The sequence below is a fragment of the Vidua chalybeata genome, chromosome 11 (assembly GCF_026979565.1).
Source record: "Vidua chalybeata isolate OUT-0048 chromosome 11, bVidCha1 merged haplotype, whole genome shotgun sequence".
NCBI lineage: Eukaryota > Metazoa > Chordata > Aves > Passeriformes > Viduidae > Vidua > Vidua chalybeata.
In genome coordinates, this window is record NC_071540.1 from 3,199,036 (window position 1) to 3,218,119 (window position 19,084).

The following is a 19,084-nucleotide window of genomic DNA, read 5'->3' on the forward strand; positions in this document are numbered from 1 at the left end:
TTGGCTCCGCTGCAGCTCCCGCGAGTGAACGCTGTGATCGGTGATGGGCGAGTGCAGAAAAGCCTCCCCAGGAGCCCGGCTGTCCTTAGAGCTCGCACAGTCGCTTCACCCCTACCAAGTGCTGGGAGCCAGGCCCGAATCCTCCCGGGCCCTGCCGACCGTGAAACAAGTCATCTGGTCATCAAGCAGGTAGCGTACCCACAGCAAGGCAGCCAATTTGGATTACTATAAACGACTTAAATCCCTCCTCTCCCACGGAAAATGGATAAAGCTTAATGTGTTAGCAAGCAGCAAGACGGCAGAAGTTAACTGGAAACTTCATGAAGAGAATTGCAAAACAGTGCAAGTGGACAGGTACCCCTGCTCAGGTTGCCCTAACAGCTACAGTGAAGTAGCTCTACCTCACGTGTGCTGAACTTTTCCTTGTTTTCCCATTTGCAGATGCTCACATACTGCCGCTGAGAACCCGTACCAGTGCTTTAGGCCTTTTTATTTCAACAATATGAAGAGTGACTATAGTACTGCGTTGGGTTGAGATCCTTACCCTCGCTGAGCTACACACCTGTGCCTTACCTTTATCCTTATCAACTCCTTTGTTGGAATTATTATAACTGTAATTCCCATTTGCCCATCACTCTGGCATTAATGAATGCCTAATGGATGATGGGCCTGAGGATCAATAGTATCATGTCAGGTGTACCTGAAATGAGAGAAATGGATGTCATAATAAATCTACTGTGCTAAAGATGCAGAAATAGTAAGTGGATCAGTACAAAGTTTACGTGTAGATGAGAAGGCCCCACATTCAGCACAGCGGTGAGCTGCCTATTCTGCAGATACAGCCTACTTCACATGTGTCTGTTTAATTCTAAATAGCATAATAAATCACACAACAATTATTCACAACTAAATTCTTTGTAATCTAACTAGATAATTCTTAAACCTCTAATGGACCTATGATTGTAAAATCATTTCATCTGGGGTTTTGAGCAGTAATTCTCAAATTATGGGTCTATAAAAGCAATAATGGAATGTTTCATAAAAGAATTTTTCCTTGGTGAGTCTATTACTGTAATATAAAAAACATACATAGCCACCTCTGCATTATGATTTAACCCTTTTTATGATAATTATGAGTAAATTGCATCTCTCATTTCCATTAAATAACACCCTTGCCTCTCACCAAAACAGTGGACTGTATAGGATTGAAAGCAAAATTATGGATACAGACTCTTTTAACAGATTGTGTCCATGCCACTAACTTGTTAAGATAAAATCCACTCAGTTTAGAGTTATACTTTGATGTTCACACAGGACTAATTTAAAATTTTGACACCTGATTTTCAGTCACACACTTTTGTGTTCACATAAATATATTTTAGAAAATTATATATGAAGGTACATATGTGTATGCTCCAGCATCTGCTGGCCTAGGGGAATTAGTTATCACATCACAACGTCCACCTTGAAAACACAACCAGCAGAACCCATCCTAGGTGTTCTACTTCAGGGTGATTTGCAGACTATTCTAAAATCACTTTAAAAGAGTCACACCAAACTGAATCACTGCTCCAGCCAAGTGTCAAGTCTTCATATCCCATTCCAAAACATGATACAGAGATGGCTCTAGGAGTAGATGTTATTATACATTATGTATGCTGGATCTATAGGTACAGTCATTCATTTTAATGCTTTTGACAGAACTGGATCACAAAAAAGTCACGTAATACCACCAAAATAAAGTTTTGATAAAGTTTTACTGATACTACAATTTTTTAAAATATGCAGTAGAAAAAATAAAGACATAGAACAAAGATTATAGATTCTGTCAATATCCATACTAAAAACATTAAAATAGCTTGGAACCTTAGCCTGTCCATGTGTGTAATACTTGTCTTTTTCTGATTACATGTCATTTTATTACTTTATTCACATCAGTTCCCCCTGTATCTAGTTTTTGTAATTAATAAAAGCTTAGGCTTCTTTTACAGGCATTTCTATCTATGGATTAATTTGGTTGAGATTTCTTTAAACTAAGACTATAATTTTACCAGTTCCACAAGTAATTTATATGCATTTATCTCATTTTCAGCATGTATCAGTTTTAATGCATGTACAGATTTGTGCAGATCAGCAAAACTGTGATCCCATATAATCACCACTGTTCTCTTTTGACAGCTGGCATTAAAGTTGGGTAGAAAACATTAGGTGTGGTAAGACATTATTTGTCTCAGCCCCACACTGTTCATCTCTGGTTTTATTGTATCACTACACAGCACTATCTAACTGCATTTAATAAGGTTTACATTTAGTGACAACTACACTCTCCCTGAAAGAGAAGAAAATTCTCAAGGGTACTTTGCTGTACCAACTTTAACACTATTTCTGCCTTGATCCATTATAGATCATTACTAAACCTCACAGTGATCTATTTTCCTTCCTCTTCTTTAGGAATTTGTTATTCATGAATTCTGTGTAGAGCTGAAAAAACCCTGTTATAATTCACATTCATTTTATAAAATGTGATGGGAATAAATATGAGCAATTTGGTATCACAGGAAGGCAAATAAATAGTGTTTGATGAAGAAATACTGTAAGAACATCACCAATATATAGGCATTTTTCCAAAGAGAGTGCAAAGCTGTGATATTCCTCTATGACACTCTGAACATTCTATGAAATCCTGAGTTTGTATCAAGTAGACCAGATTATGAGCAGCAATTACATTAGGGTAATTGCTTGAAAAACAAAATAAAATTATTCTCTCTTGAAAGGGTTCAGTTGTCTTTGTAACTACTATCAAGGCAGCTTTAATTGCATATTAGGGTTTTTTTATACTTGTAACTTAGCTCTCTTAACAAAACTGAAAGTCCACACAACCTCTCCATTAAGTAAATTATGTCTTATTTGTGTTTAATTGTGTTACTAAGATCAGATTTTTGAAACATGCAGCATAATTACAGAGGAGGATTAGAATTGTCTGCGTTTCAAATACTTACAGAAATAATTGGAGGGAGTTTATCAGGGTTCCTTGACAAGTTTTTTAAGCTGCACTTTATCAATAAGCTTCACTGGACTACAAGTCATTCCAGACACCTGAAAGGAAAAGCCAGGCCACAACCAGCACTGTTTTATTTCTCTCTTCTTTGTGGCTTTAAATATGTTCACTGTGATTCGGTTTTTAAAATATAATCTCAAGTTGCTGCTTTATGTCAGCAATTATGTCAGCTGTTTCAGGAGGCTGCCATCCATCAGAGGCCAACACACACACACACTCATTCCCTGCAGCACACTCACATCTGTGCCCTGGAATCTTCTGAGCACTTGCCCAGTGCTGCTGCACAGCACAGGCATTCTGCATTTTCACGAGGACAGTGAGTTCCTACACCTTGATTTCACTTGTGAAAGGCTATTTCAACATCACACCGTAACTCCTACCTCCCTGGTGACTTTCTCTTTTAATAACTGGATCTAGATTGATTTAACCTGCGGTGATGCTGGCTTTTATTATCTACTCAGTAGAAAAGCACTGCAAGACAATAGTGAGACCCCATATCTACTAAGATGCTAAACTGTTTTCTCTCTTCTGCCAGTTCCTTCATATGATGACATGAGTTTGGATGATTTAGTTTAGTTTATGATAATTCCTTTTGTGCTTTGGTTATATTAGGGGCTTACTCTCTCTGGTAGCTGAAGTCTTAAAGGATTTACTATTTTCCTTGACATACAAAATGTTTGGTAAATGAGGGCTTAATAACTCAAGAAGTAAGTCCTTTCTGCTTGTAAATGATAGAAGAGTAGTACCAAAATAAGGCTGAATCACATTTGAGGTGAATTAATGTGTTTTCAGATTCCCCTTTACCTGCAAAAATTCACAGAAATAACAGGCTCAGCAGGGCCTGAGGTTGTCTTTATTACTTTACTTCTTTTCTATAGAAGGAAATGGAACAAACTATCAATACATTCTTAGTCAACATACACTAGCTGCATGAGTTACTAGACTTATTTTAGAATTTAAGTAGGAGATCAAACAGATTGGAATTAGAAGCATGAAAGCTCCTCTAACTCACACAATGAATGCACATTAAAGCTATCTCCTAGGGAGAGAACAAATATCTTTGCTCAGAATAAATATCGTTACCAGAGCAGATGAAAATAGCCACCTGAGGTTCCTCAGCAATGTGCTCCCAGCCTCCAATTCTGTTAAAAAGAAAGAAAAAAAAATAGAAATTAATTAAAGTGTTACATACAATCAGGCTTATCTAAAATGGAGCATGCACAGAAAAGCAAAACATATAATTAGGACTGAACAGACACTTCAGATCAGTTCAGTGACTGGTTTTTGTACTGTGGAGAAGGGTTGTAAACCACTGCAGTGCAGATGCAGAGGCTGCAGAGCAGCTCCCCTGTCACACCACCCTGTAGCATTCCCCCTACCAGCCCAGAAAATGCTTTCTGGTGTAATGTTACCCATTAGCTGGGAACACTAATAATTTTTAGACCTGTCTTCCATCCATTCTTACAACTGGGAAACTTGTGCAAAAACTTACAAGTTAGCCAGAGCATGCTGTTCAGCAAGCTGCCATCTGAGGAATGGTGCAGCAAGTAACTCAGAGCTGCTGCTCTGCCATTTCACCAAGAAGCGCGGGGTTAAAAATCACAGCAATACTGACAGAACAGTTCTGAACCAGACTACAAGCACTGCAGCAATTCTGCTGTAAACTGAATAATAGTTGCAGTCTATACTACACAGTATACTTATTATAGACTGCCATTTTACTTGCACCCAATTACCAGTTGAACAGGAAAAGCACAGTAGAGGGTAAGGATAACCAGGTTTCTCCTGTTTCATTGACAAATATATTTTAATTTTTTTATTTCCTACTACTTGTGTTACCAATAACTAAAATTTAGCATCTCTGGCTGGTCTTCATTAAAATTTGGCCCAGATACTTCCTTAAAGGTTTTATTTGGTCCTAGAAAATGCAATTTGTGTTTCACCTGTCTCAGGGATTGTCACTAAGACTGATGTATGGCTTTGTTGCCTTTATTTGTCTACTCTAGTTATATTTTTAAAGTTCCAATGGTGTGTTTTTCTCTTACACCCATTCTGCATGAAATGTGCACTTCTTATTCACTGCAATACCCCACATAGTTTTAAAAGTCCTAATGATTTTAAAGTATGAAAGTATCCTTGGAATCAACTAGAATAATTATTACTGACAATGTTAAATTTTCTTCTCAATGTTCTAAATACATATTCATAGCACAGTGGTTTTTGTGTTCATAAAAGGGCAAATTACATCTTATTTCCTAAAGCTCTTCTTAACATGAGTAGACTGAGAACATAGCAAAAATTTGGAACTGTGCCTCAGTTGTTCCACAGAGAGAGTGAAAAAGGATATAAATGGAAATATAAGGAAATAAATAGGAAATAAAAGTAAATAAAAGGAAAGACTATGTATTAGTATTTAAGGACAATAATCTGTTTAGCTAATTTCACTAAAAGATAAAATAAGTTTAAAGCACTAGGAAAGAAGAAATGCCAACCCGTGCTAAAGTGTGGATGTCTGATCTTTACACAGGCTGAGCCAACACCTACCAGGAAGAGGACACAGAACAAGTCAAGTCCATCTCTACTAAGTCATGAGATGGATTTCCATGACACAAAATGCTCTGCTCTCTTTGGTTTGTCCACTGGATCAACAAGCACTGTCTTTCTGGATCCTCTGTGATCCTGCCAGCTACTGACAGTAACAGCTAGAGTGGTAAAAAACTGGTAGCATGTCATCAAGGATGGTGGGCTTGCAGCTGGAGATAGGAAATTACACCTGCCCTGAAGGTGTAATGTTTTCATATCTGTACCATGCTGCCTAGGCTGTTCTTATTATTGCACACTGTGTAAAATTTCTAAAAGTAATATCTATCTGAAGCATACAAGTGAAATCTGATTAATATAAAACCCAGTAATGTTTTCACAAATCAGCATGCTAATTCAGACCACATTACAGAGAGGAGGAAAAAAAAAGGATAATCATAAACCATAGAACAAAACTACTGTCAGAGATTTGTAGAAAAATCAAAGCTACTTCAACATTCAAAGGAGTTTAAAACCATGAAAAGTCAGATTTTCTTGTGCATGAAGAAAACCCTGTAATCCAATATATCCTTTAACTATGACACAGTCTGTGCAGCAGAGCTGTGGATCCTAGTTGTGTGTTGCAACCAAAGCATGAAAATAAAAGGAGAGCCTGTGATAAATGGGTTGAAGAACGAGAAGGGAAAATCATTTCAACAACTGAACAATGAGTGAACGAGACTGTCAGCCCTGTGGATTCATACACACATAGGCTGTAAGTATGCCTAGAGAGAAGGAAAGAAAAAAAAAAAGACAATGAGTATGAGGATAATCAGTGATTTAGATGATCAAAACTGTTTTAAGAGCACATTGGTACTTATTTTGACAAAGCTTTAACCATACATATTGTTAGGATACAACATCATCTGCAAACCTGATGCCTGAGGCAGTGAGATATTTGTCAAAAACTGAAAGACAATGTTGAGAAAATTTCTGCCTGTGCACTTCCATGTTTGTGACGGTTGAGTCATCTGAGATCCCCTTTCATACTCATCAAGCTCTCACACGGGATCAGTGGACTCCCCTGAGCTGACATTCATTCATTTATCCCTGAGGGCAGCAGTGGCACGGCTGCACCAGAACTCCCCAGGAGGGCATCCCCTCCCAGGATATCCATGTGGCTGTCAAACATTCCAGCTACTTCCTCGGTTGAAGATAAAGGTGCCAGAAAGGGCAGCCAACTAAATTAATGAAAAATATTATTTTAATAAAAATTAGGAAGTAAAATCAAAGAAAACTGCAGTAAACCCACTTAGGATAGTATCCACAGGTGCCTGTAGTGGGAGATGAACAGGACTGTTGCAAAAAGGTACCTACTTAAAATCAGAATTACATGAAGGTAACTACAACTTTTCTAAATAAATAATTTCTGTACAGAGTTCTCACTCTGGGAAATCTCAGACCCAATCATATTTCAGAGGGCATAGGGGAGAATCCTACAGCAGGCAACAATAATAAAATCAATTTATACATACGTTGCTGCACATGTTGCTCTATATTTGTATATTACACATTTATGAATTCTTTTAAACAGGAAGCAATCAAGCTGATAGAACTACTGGGCTCACAAATCCTAAATTAAAAGTAGCTAACAGAAAAGTTCTTTGATCTTGTACAGATTTGAGAGGACTCCAGGGTAACACAGTATACATAGCACAGAAAATCCCATGATCCCCAGATTGGTGTATACATCTACAGCAATCAGCGTTCAAATACCCTTCATTAGGGCACTTCTTCCCATGGCAGCATAGTGATTGTTCTGTCCATGTCAGGGGAGGTGCTGTAAAGATTAAACCAGTTTTAAAACTTATTTGAATAAAATACCCAAGTATACATTTATACTTAAATTTGTATTCACATTGTCAGACTCACAGACTTTTGAGACGTTTATAAATTTTTCAGTTATTGTCTCACACAACCAGTTGTTTTGGGAGTTAACTGTAATTAGCTTTTATGAATCTATCATTATTCACAGACCCTCTTGGAACAAATGAACAAAACTATGTGTATGCATTTGTTTTGTTGACTACAAAAAATATGGCAGCCCACATATAATTGTCATGTAATTTAGGAAAGCATACTCCTTTTAAACTATTCCTTTACTATAGTAATCTGCTTTCAGAAATGACAGTAATTACAACATTTGTTGTTTTTTAATCTTACTTATTCCATGCTCTTCTCATCTAACTATGAAAAAATAGGAGTAGTTATGTCCAGAAAAATGACATTGTACTAGCTTGAGCAAAGACAGTGATTCAAAGAGATAATATTTAATGCCATTATTTCATTAGCCAACATGGCATTGATCCTTTTCCACGGCCACAGGTGCAGCAATCACAAATCCAACTCTTCCTGCCTCCCCTACTGTAAAGAACTGGTATATAGTGATGAGTTAATTTGTTCTCAGTCCTACATTTGCTGAACTTAATGGCAAAGCAGTGTCCATTGATTACAGTGACACAGAAGGGAAAATCACAAGGGCTTCCTACTTCTCAAAAGCAAGCCACACTAGCAAATATTTAACTGTCAATTAATGTCAAGCAATTTTAAATATTTCATCCTGTGTCTATACATCTACTAAAAGTACATTAATCCCAGCTGGAAACACAAATATCTGTTGCAGTGCCCACATTTAGCTTGGCACCAATCTCACTGTTTATGCTGGTAATTTACTTGATGCATCCCAGCACAGAAGGGCTCAGATTTCTGCAAAGCCTCTCAAGGGCACAAAAAGTTAACACAAAACCCATCAGTGATATGTAAATCTTGATGTGCAAGCATTTACCATCTTAATATTCCCACAATGTAACTTTGTTTCGGAAATATTTGTATTTACTGTGTAACATACGCTCCTCTTCCTTATGGGCAATTTTCACTCCCGTGGTCATTACTAATACTATTCCAGAAGTTCTTCACAGGGAAGAGCAGATGCAGAGCAAATATGTGGATCAATTTCAGATTGTACAGTACAACCAAGAGCTCTGCAGCCACATTTTAGCTGTGATCACTGCCAGGCAGGCCTAAAACCAATAGTGCCAAGGCAGCCCCAAATCTATTTTTATGCTCTCCTAAGGACCCCACATTTAGAGCTGCTGAAATACAGAAACCAGCAGCAGTTGCATAATCAGTTTATGTGAAAACATTTGGAAACTATTGAGTCAGAGATTCAACAAGACAACATCAAAAGAAGTGACTAAATCCTTCTCTTACTTACAGTCATGTGACACTGACTTTGGACCACAAGATCTAAACAACAGTGTTATGGAGATAAATGATGCCTTAGGTTTTAGCACCTTTTTTGAGAGATGTGCCACCTCATAACAGCCTTGGGCTCTAATAATTCCAAATTTGTGTTTGCAACTACTAATTCATTAATTCTCCATTAATCTTCTGGTTTTGTTTCGACAGACCACAGCCAGAGAGAATGCCAAAGAAATCACAATTGGCATTATGGGAAACAATATTAAGGAGCACATGAAGTTCACCCTGCTCTTAGAAGGGCAGCAGGTTCTGGCCATGGCAACCAAGTTTATTCATTTTAACCAGGTGTCCCAAGTCAGCTGTTTACGCAATGCTTTAGTTTTCAAAGAAGTCAAAGAACTGCAGCCCAGAGACCTGCATATCTTTTCAGCTGGTTAGAGTCGAGAAGTAAAAGTCTTGAGGGTTTTTTTCATTCAATATACAAACTTTAAACTCAGCCAGTATAGATAATATGGAATAAGGATTGAGTTTGGTTTGCTTTAAGGGTAGGGAAATAACAGGATATTGGTACCCTGATCAATTAAGATAGTGCATCAATACATATTTATTACATAAAGATAACTCAAACTACCTTGAGAAGCACATAATAAAAGAGCATAACCCATAAGAAGGAAAAAAAAAAAAAAAGAGTGATTCTGTTCTGCCTGAAAATGACATGCAAATTAAAATGTTAATTTAAAAAAAAATTAAGTCTAGCACTGAAAAAAATAGCCACTCAGGGCTGGCTAAACAGACCTGAGTTAGCATGTTATTTGACAATTTTTGGTACTGACAGTATTTATTTTAATAGAGAAGCACTATATGTAGTATAATTAATCAGAAATAAACATGCAGAGCTAATTGAATAGTTTATATCAGTAATTGTTTCAAATATTAAGCCATACTCATAGTAATTAGGGACACTATAATAAATTACTTCTGAGCTATAACCCGCTAGCATCTTCATTCAGCAAGATATGTCAAATGAAATAATATGTATAAATGGTCATATTATTTGCTCTTATGATAGTTATAACTCTTATGATATTTTTAACTATTATTTTATCACTGGACAAAAAGAGAGAAATATTTCTGATGTATATAGTATACATACTAAAAACCACATTTATTTAAAAAAAGGTCTACAAATAATACCTGGCCAACCCTTACATCATTTTTTAAATGCCATAATTCAGACAATTTCAAAGTATTTCTCATGTTGAAGTATTAACAAGAGTTTTTTCAGAAAAAGCCATCACTCAACAGTTTCCATAGACAACAAACAGCTAATTGTAGGGGCTAATTATGTTTGGTCATTTGTAAGTAAAGAATAACCATAAATACTACAGGAGATAAGGACAGACCTTGTTGTTTTGATGGCATTGCACAGTTAACAGCACAGGAAAGGCTCTACCCACACAGCTTGAATGGATTCATTTTTTCCTCCCTTCATTATGAATCAAATTCTTTATTGCCTTTTCATTGAATGAAAACCTCACTATGGCACAGTCAGTGGGAGTTTTGCCATCGACGTCAAGTCACTGCTTGACTACCTCTCCAAATAATATTAAAAATAACTTTGTATATTTAAACCTTAATCATAGCTTAACTGCAGTTTTCTGAAAGAAAGAAAATTCCTGTTGCAAAACCACAAAAGACAGATGCCTCCCCCAGGTGTCATCTTTCAAATGATGTAGAAGAGAGAAGCTGCTGGCTTTCCGATAGTTGCAGAATGCATGGAAACATGCATGCATGCCTTCCAGCATGTGAAACAGAGCTTCCCACAACCCCTCACACATGTATGCCCATGCAATCTGTGCAATGTCACACCTCCAGGATTAGAAAAAAGCCCTGAACCTGCAAGAGTTGTGCTGCAGGTTCCACAAGTCCGTCTGCACCTCTTGACCTTTATCATAATGAAAGAGTTGTACAGAGACTGCAGAGAGACCACAGCCATTAATAAATGCCTTCAAAATATACTAAATTTAAACTCATTTGTGGATTGAAAGGTTCTTTGGTCAAACAAGAATGCTACATTTAGGAGGCCTTGTGTCATGGTTTAGGAATGATTTAGTGTTCCCAATGAAACACCCCAGACCATGTGCCATTCCCTCACTTCTCCCTCCCCATGCAGTGGAACAGAGAGGAGAACTGCAGGCACAGAAGAATCATGTGTTGGGATAAGAATTATTTACTAGAAAGAGCAATGAAATGGGAAAATGAACAGTAACAAGAACACCAATAAGAGCACAGACAAAACAGATGAACTATTCACATGCAGTCACTTACCATGCAGGACCTTGTGCCACCCAACCACACACTCCAGAAAACCAGAGAGACACAACACCACTGCAGATGGTGTGAGGTGGTATTGGATAACCCCAAGGTCCTGGCCATGCCCCTCCTGGCTGCTGCAAAAGTTAAGCCATCCTGGCTGGAACCAGGACATTTTCTTCAGCATGTACATCATGCTCAGATGCTACACCTTCCAACTGTGTGTGTGTGTGTGTGTGTGTGTGCAGTTAAATACTTACATGCATATATATGTGGGGGGGGAAGAGAGAGGGAGGGGGAGAGAGAGAGAGACATGTGCTGTCTGGTGGTTGCAAGTTGCACAAGGAGCTCACAACTGGGAGCAATCCATGCTCACTGTCCTTGGTAGTAATGGCACACAGTGACAGTGTCAATCAGCAATCAATATTATACAATTCAACATTACAAACTGTTCTCACCCAAAAATCAAATCCCCTCAAGGTGAATATCATGTTTCCCCATCCCTCCTCATCACCCACCAAGTGCACCCAGGTCCTTGAGCAAAAGCAGTCCCACACATGGGTTTGCCTTTGCCTGAGGCAGGACAAATCCACGCTGCCTTCCCTGACACCTTTCTCATAAGCATCGCAGGGACTTTATCCCCTGCTAAGGTACGTGGAGCTAAGGACTGAGCAGGGCCAGCTCCACTGGCAGAGCCTCTAGTGAAAACTAACCGGGCAGCCTCTGCTACATGTGGGCCCCAGTGTGCAAAGGTCCCACACCCACTGCCTTCAGTGTGGTTTGGAACAGTCCATTGCAGCATTCCCCTTTGCCAGAGGCAGGTCTGTGACAGGGAATATGAAACACCCACCCAGTCCTGGGCTCTCTGGCCACATTTCAGAAATGAGTCCCACTGCCTGACTCAGCTCTTTCTGGGGTGCCATGTCACCACAGGACTTGTTTTTCAAGGACTCTGCCTCAGGCAGTGGTGTGAGGCGCAGGATTCATCTCCAGCCATCCAGTGGTGTTTCCACCATTGTCAGCACGCAGAGCTTGCCTTGGTGGCTCTGGCAGGAGCATGATGCCATCAATTTGCCAGGCCTCCCCTTATTTATATTCCCACCAGTGTCCCTCACACCACAGAGGCTTTACCCCTTTGGCCCTGCTTGGCTGCAGTGCACCTTTCAGTCATGGATAACCTGGGAGATGGAGTCTGTGGTTAAAGCCACCCCTCGATCACAAACCCATCTGGATGTTGCATCTTTTCCCTGATGACCTGAGGTGTCATGGGCCCACCAAGCCAGAAATAACTCAGCCTTACCAGTCCAGATCCACCTGAGACCCTTTCACCTGGCAGCCCAATCCACCTGTCTGCTGTTGTGATGTCCTCCAGCAGCCCTACAGGAAGGGCTTTGGCAGCCACGTTCTCTACCCGGCGCTGATGTTTTGCCACAGTTCAGCAGCCCTCATGGGCTTCCCCTCTCTGCTGCCAACTGCTCTTTTCCCACCAGTCCAGCCACCCCCACGGGCCATTTCCCACCACCCACGAGCCAGTCTAGAGGTAGTGTTGGCCACTTCTCTCTTTCAGTGATATCCAAGGCCATCTGGAGCTCTGCAGCCTGACTGGATCCACCTCGTCCCTCAAGAGCTTTTGTGGCTCATGGTGTAGGACTGCATGCAGCAGCTTTCCATTCTCAGTTATCTCTGTGGCACAGCAGTGAAGAGAGTGCATTGCTGTTCCTTTTCTGGCAGCTGAGTACATGGTGGGGCCTCCTCAGCACGTCACCTTCTCCTCCTCTTATGATGCTAACCTGAAATTTTCACCCTCAGGCCAGTTCCTGGTAACCTTCCAGGATCCCTGGGCAATTGGGGTTTCCTGTTCAAGGCTGCTGTGTGATCAGAGCCATCACTTACTCCACACGGCATCAGGGCCAGGATGTGTGGAAGGGACTTCTCCTCTGAACATCCAGCCCAGCACTGGCACTCGGGCTGCCAGAGGAGCTGTGCTGTAGCTTTAGGATGAACCAGGGTACGGGGCTGGAGCCTGAGAACCCCGGGCAGGCTCTGTGCAAACCCTCTCACTCCGGGTGCTCCGGCGGCGCAGACTGGGACACTACATCATTCCTTTTTTTGGATTAGTGTTTTTGCTGGCTTGAAGTAAGAAGTTTTTCTCCTTTCCTTCTCCAGCCTGGAGGCTGTACCGGGAATCCTCTCAGTGGCTTTTTGTTTGGTTGGCTGGTTTTGGTATTTTTTTTGTTTTGGGCTTTTTTTTTCTTCTCGGCCTGTCCGGAGAGCCGGTGGAGGGCCGCCCTGAACCCATCTCAGAGAAGCTGAACCAGCAGGAGAAAGCACAGTAAAACCCAGCAGTCAGCTTCGCTGGCTGCCAGGCAGAGACTAACACCAGAAAAGTTCCCTCAGTTCTGCCCTCGCGGCTCTGCGAGCTCCTGTTCCTCCCGTCCCCTCACACCAAGGGGCAGCCGCCATCTTGGCCTCTCGGCCATGCAGCAAGGTGGGGATGGGCTGCAAGGTTCAGGTTTTTTTTCCCCCTGTGCTTTGTGGGTATCTTGCTTTGTTAATAAACGGTTTCACTTTTTTTTCACTTTCATCCATGGGTATTCATTCCTCTTGTTGGCAAAAGGGGATTATTGGAGCCCTGCTCTTTAGAGGAAACGCTCATTCCAGGGTGTTTTCTCCTAGAATTTGTCTCTAAACTGAGACACCCCTCTCTCTGGAGCAGGGGAGTGCTTGCTCCCAGTACCAGAGACTGGTCTGTACTGGCAGGGCATGGGACACTTCTTTAAATTGCTGGACATATTTGGACAGTTTTCACAGCTGAGAGGCAGGCTCATAGGAGAAGAGAAACTTTCTTCACCTTGCCAGAGTGGGCAACCAAATTATCTACTGTTGGTTCTCCTTCTGTCCACGCCATCACTGCCGGTGAGTTGGCATATGGCAGTGGTGCACTCTATAGAAAGTGTGTGCCACAGTACAGAAACTATATGCTACATGAGTTGTGTACACTTCATCTGGATCTGTAGGGGACTGCTTGTTATTTGAATCCTATAGACTACTGAAAATAAACTGAAGTATAATGGCTTCACCGTCTAAAAAAATACAAACACAAATTGCCAAGATAGGCAAAGAGACATTTAAAACATAGTAAGTGAAAACACCTGTACAAAGACAAAATTCTGCATGTAAACCAAGCACAGTTAATGAAAAAACATTTTTCAAAGAGGTCAAAGAACACCTCCAAAACAGCCTTACTTCTCCCATCAGTCCCACAGAGCCTCATGTTTTGTGGCTATGGATTTCAGCCTTTTGAATGAAAAATTTTCTATTTTGCTGCAGGAAGGCACACAACTTGCAATTTATTAGCTAGCTACGCTTCCTGCTTGAACAAACTTGTGTGTCATTATGAACCAAAATACAGTCAAGCATTCAAAAACTCTTTCCTTTAATCTGGTGTACTTAGGAGCTAGGCTGCCTGGAGAATGGAGCAGCAAAGGTCCTAAAGAACCTAAACTGCTCAGTGTCCTCTTGCTGTCTTTCCTCCTGGCCTCTGTTGTAATTCTTGTCTTTTAAGTGACACTAGGGGATATCTACCATATCTATCTCCAAGTTCACAGGCCAGTTTCATCTCTGTAAACAGCTAGGCTGTAAACATCAATAACAAAATGCATCAGGGACTTCTCTGCTGGGTGATAGAGGCAAGTCACTTTTTTCTCAGTAAGACACTCTGATGTCATTGCTTACTTTGAAAGAACAGACAATGAAAACATTAAAACAAGTCTACAAGCAACAGGTATAAGTTCTGCAAATTACTTACAAATTAAACCATCCATATCAATATTTTCTACAAGCAGCAAAGGAATGACTGGGAAATGTCTTTGTTTTCCAATACACAGATTGCAGTATCCCAAACAGTTCTCCCCCTCCCTCTCCCCCAAAATTCGGAGCTGACACTGTGGCAAATCCTTCCACGACAGAGACATCACATTATACAGCCATGACACCATGTAGCTGAACATGCCTACTGAAGAATGACACATCACAGCAAAGCACGTCATGAAAGACCAAAAAGCAGTCCTACAAACTGGGGTTAACAGGCAGAGTGGCTTCAGTTGATGTTTTGTCAAATGTTTTCACCCAAATCTTTGTGAATAACGTGCAGGCAGCAATGCCAGCTCCCAGGCAAACTGGAGATATCTTCCCCCAAGCCTGTAGTCAGTGTTGCAATAAACAGCCACTAAACATTTGGCAGCCTCTAACTTCCCTTCTTTAGGCAACTGCCACTTTGATAAAAGGTATCTCCAATAAGCAAATCTGCCTGCAGGAGTCACTTCACTTTTCCCTATTCGCAGACATGGAGGAATGAAAAATTAAATTTGATCAGGTCTGTGTTTGAAAGTTCAAAACCCTGAGCTGGAAATGACCAGAGGCTGGCAGGGTATTCTGGCAAAATATTGCTGCCTGTTTGCCCTGTGCTTATGTTCTGCCCTAGACATGTGCTGTTGGCCATGGTTATTAGAGAGGACACTGGGCCAGATACACTGTCAGTCTGATTCAATTTGATTCTGGATATTTTCTTATGTTAAGTAATACTTAACCATTATTGTGGTAAGTTCTGGATACAATTTCACAGAGCAAGCTGGCTATGAAATGCCTAAGAAAATTATTAATCGCAACAGCACAGGAGTTAAAGATCTTCTGCAGCAATTCTGACACTTTAAGAATTCTTTAAATTTCCAGATACTGGCTTTCTATTCACAACTTCATATTTTTATATAAATACTAAGCTGCTAATATATTATTTCACATGCTCTTCTTCCATAGCAGCTGATAGAATGCCAGGAGCTGATTCTCAAGAACAGGTTAGTTTCATGTTTCTAATTCAACTATTAATCAATAACAGATACAGATCACATTCTGGCAACTGTCTAGGGTAAAAGCTTATTAAAAACATACCTATCAGGATAACTTAAATTTATTCCCTACATCCTACAGATCCTTAGAGATACTGCATAGGCTGTGATTAAGTCAAAGAAAGTATGGCAATATATAATATTTTTCCATCATCTAATGTGCAACTTATTTATTGTGTTCACACAGTATGTCAGTTAGACACCAAAAGAGAAAACCTGCAGCAGCAGCAGGTTGAAAACAAAGCTAGAATCTAAGTTGACATATTTCAAAATTTAATTTCTGGACCTTAAAAGTCATTTGGCTCAATTCAGAACTCTATAAAGCAGTTTAGTCTCCTATTGAAAAAATAAATATTCTCATTAAAACACATTTTCCAATGATGCAGCTGCTGTTAGACAACAAGAGGAAACATGGAGGCAGGCAGATTCCTTGCTCCTCTCTCATCTCAATAAATTTGCCACCATTAGGATAAATTATGAGAACCTGCTAGAACACAAAATTCTCTTCAAATTACATACATTAAAAGATCTTTTATTTATTGTTCCCAAGTTAATTTGTAAGGCTTTCATGAAAGATTGGAATTATAGTATTTTCTGTTCCAGATGGAAAATGTTTTATTAGACTAATTCAAGACAAGGCTTCACTTTCAACTCATAACACGTGAGAGAGTCACATGAAAACCAATAAGCAGACTCTGGCCAGAGCACTGCTTCAGGCTGGACTCACTGACCAGTTCTTTTGCCATGTATTTTGAGTGTCTTGCATTTAAACTAAGTCAAAGGCAGGCATCATAAAAATAGTCACCAAATACATAAAGGTAACATAGTTGATTATATAAACTGTGCTTTTCTAAGCTGAAAATCTTTTTGCTGAGCTTAAGACTGCACTGCATGGCGGACATGAGGCTCTGGTCACAGATTATGCATGAACAATCCAGAACCTCCTGACTTCTTCATGAATTTGTATCTTGTGTAGTTTGTCCTTGCCCACAGAAGCTAGAAAATTAAGGAAAACATGTACAATTATTAAGAAAACACAGTGCAATTTAGGAACAATTCAAGAAAATAATGGTTCAATTACCTATGTGTTACATACAGAGATGACCCAAACAATTGCTGCTGAAGAACTTATACCATTAACTTCATCACAAATTTTCAAAGGCAGTTGGATTTGTTCTTCCTGCTCAAATAATTTAACAGAATTCTTGCTATTGGCAATTAAATTATTATTTGGTTCCACCTTAATATGATTTCAAAGATTCATTATAGCTCTAAAAGTGTAGAACACTGTGTGCTTTGTGGATAAAAAGACCAGAGAATAGTTAACAATTCTAGGGATTTGTGTCTATCACATTGATTGGTCAGGGTAATACGTGAGCTCCTGTAAAATCCTTTTACAAAATGTTATCGTTTAGCATACTTGAAAAGATTCCCTGTCTTTACCAGGTGTTAATTTTAAAGAATCCCAGAATCAGTTAGGTTGTAAGAGATCTCTGAGATCATTGCATCAAGCTTTGGACCAAACACCACCTTGTCAACCAGACCAGAGCACTGAGTGTCACGTCCAGCTGGTCCTTGAACACCTTCAGAGATGGTGCCCCCACCACCTCCCAGAGCAGTGCCTGCCAATGTTTAAGAACCCTTTCTGTGAAGAAATTCCTCCTGATGTCCAACTTAACCTTCCTGACATAGCTTAAGCCTGTGTCCCCTTGTCCTGTCACTGGTTGTCTGTGAGAAGAGCCCAATCCTCATCTTACTACAACCTCCCTCAGGGTGGTGTAGAAGTGACAATGTTCCCCCTTGAGCTCCTTTGCTCAAGACTGATCCCTCCCAAGCTCCCTTAGTTCTCTCACACATTTCCCATCAGACTTATTCTCTAGACCCTTAATCAACTTCCTTTCTCTTCTCTGGACTTGCTCCAGCACCTCAATGTCCTTCTGGAATTGAGGGGCCAGACCTGGACACAGCACTCGAGGTGTGGCCTCAGCAGTGCCCAGCACAGGACAATCTCTGCCCTGGTCCTGATGGCTACACTATTGCTGATACAGACCAGGTGCCACTGGCCTCTTGCCCACCTGGGCACACCTGGGCTCCGGTTCAGCCGCTCTCAATCAGCCACTCTTTCCACAGCTGGGAGCTGCAGGGGGTTAGTGTGGCCAAAGTGTACAACCAGGCACTTGGTCCTGTTTAACCTCATGCCAGTGGTGTCAGCCCAAGGATCCAGCCTGTCCACGGTCCTCTGCAGCCTTCCTGCCCTCCAGCAGATCCATCCTCTGACCCAGCTTGGCGTCATCCATGGATACACTCAATTCCCTCATCCACATCATCAATAAAGATATTAAACAGCACTGCCCCCAATACTGAGCGCTGGAGGACTGGAGCACTGACCAGCTGCCAACTGGATTTAACTCCATCCACCAGCAGTCCATCAGCCAGGCCATCAGCCAGCTTTTAACCAAGTGGAGATGCTTCATGAGCTGCCAGCTTCTCCAGGAGTGTGCTGTGAGAGACAGTATCAAAGGCTTTGCTGAAGTCCAGGCAGACACATCCACAGCCTTTCATCTATTGGCAGGTCCCCTGGTCATAAAAGAAGATCAGATTGGTCAGGAAGGACTTGCCCTTCCTAAACTAGTGCCAGCCATTTCTGATCCCCTGGCCATCCTGTAGGTTCTGTGTGATGGCACTCAGGGTGATCTGTTCCATAATCTTGCCAGGCACCAAGGTCAGGCTGACAGGTCTGGAGCTTCCCAGAGCCTCCTTCCATCTATTCTTGTTGGATTGGCATCACATTGGCACCTCCAGTCCCCAAGGATCTGCCTGGTGAGCCACGACTGATAGATAATGGAGCATTTTAAGCTTCCATTTGAAGGAGGCAGTCATAATGGGAACATAAATTGGGTATTCACCCTACTTTCTTACGGACTGCGGCCGTTTGGTTTACATTTGGCATCAATAAATGTCACAACTGGAAAGATTCTAAAGTGTTTCTTAAATACTCATAACCTACATATTACACTTAACCCTTCTC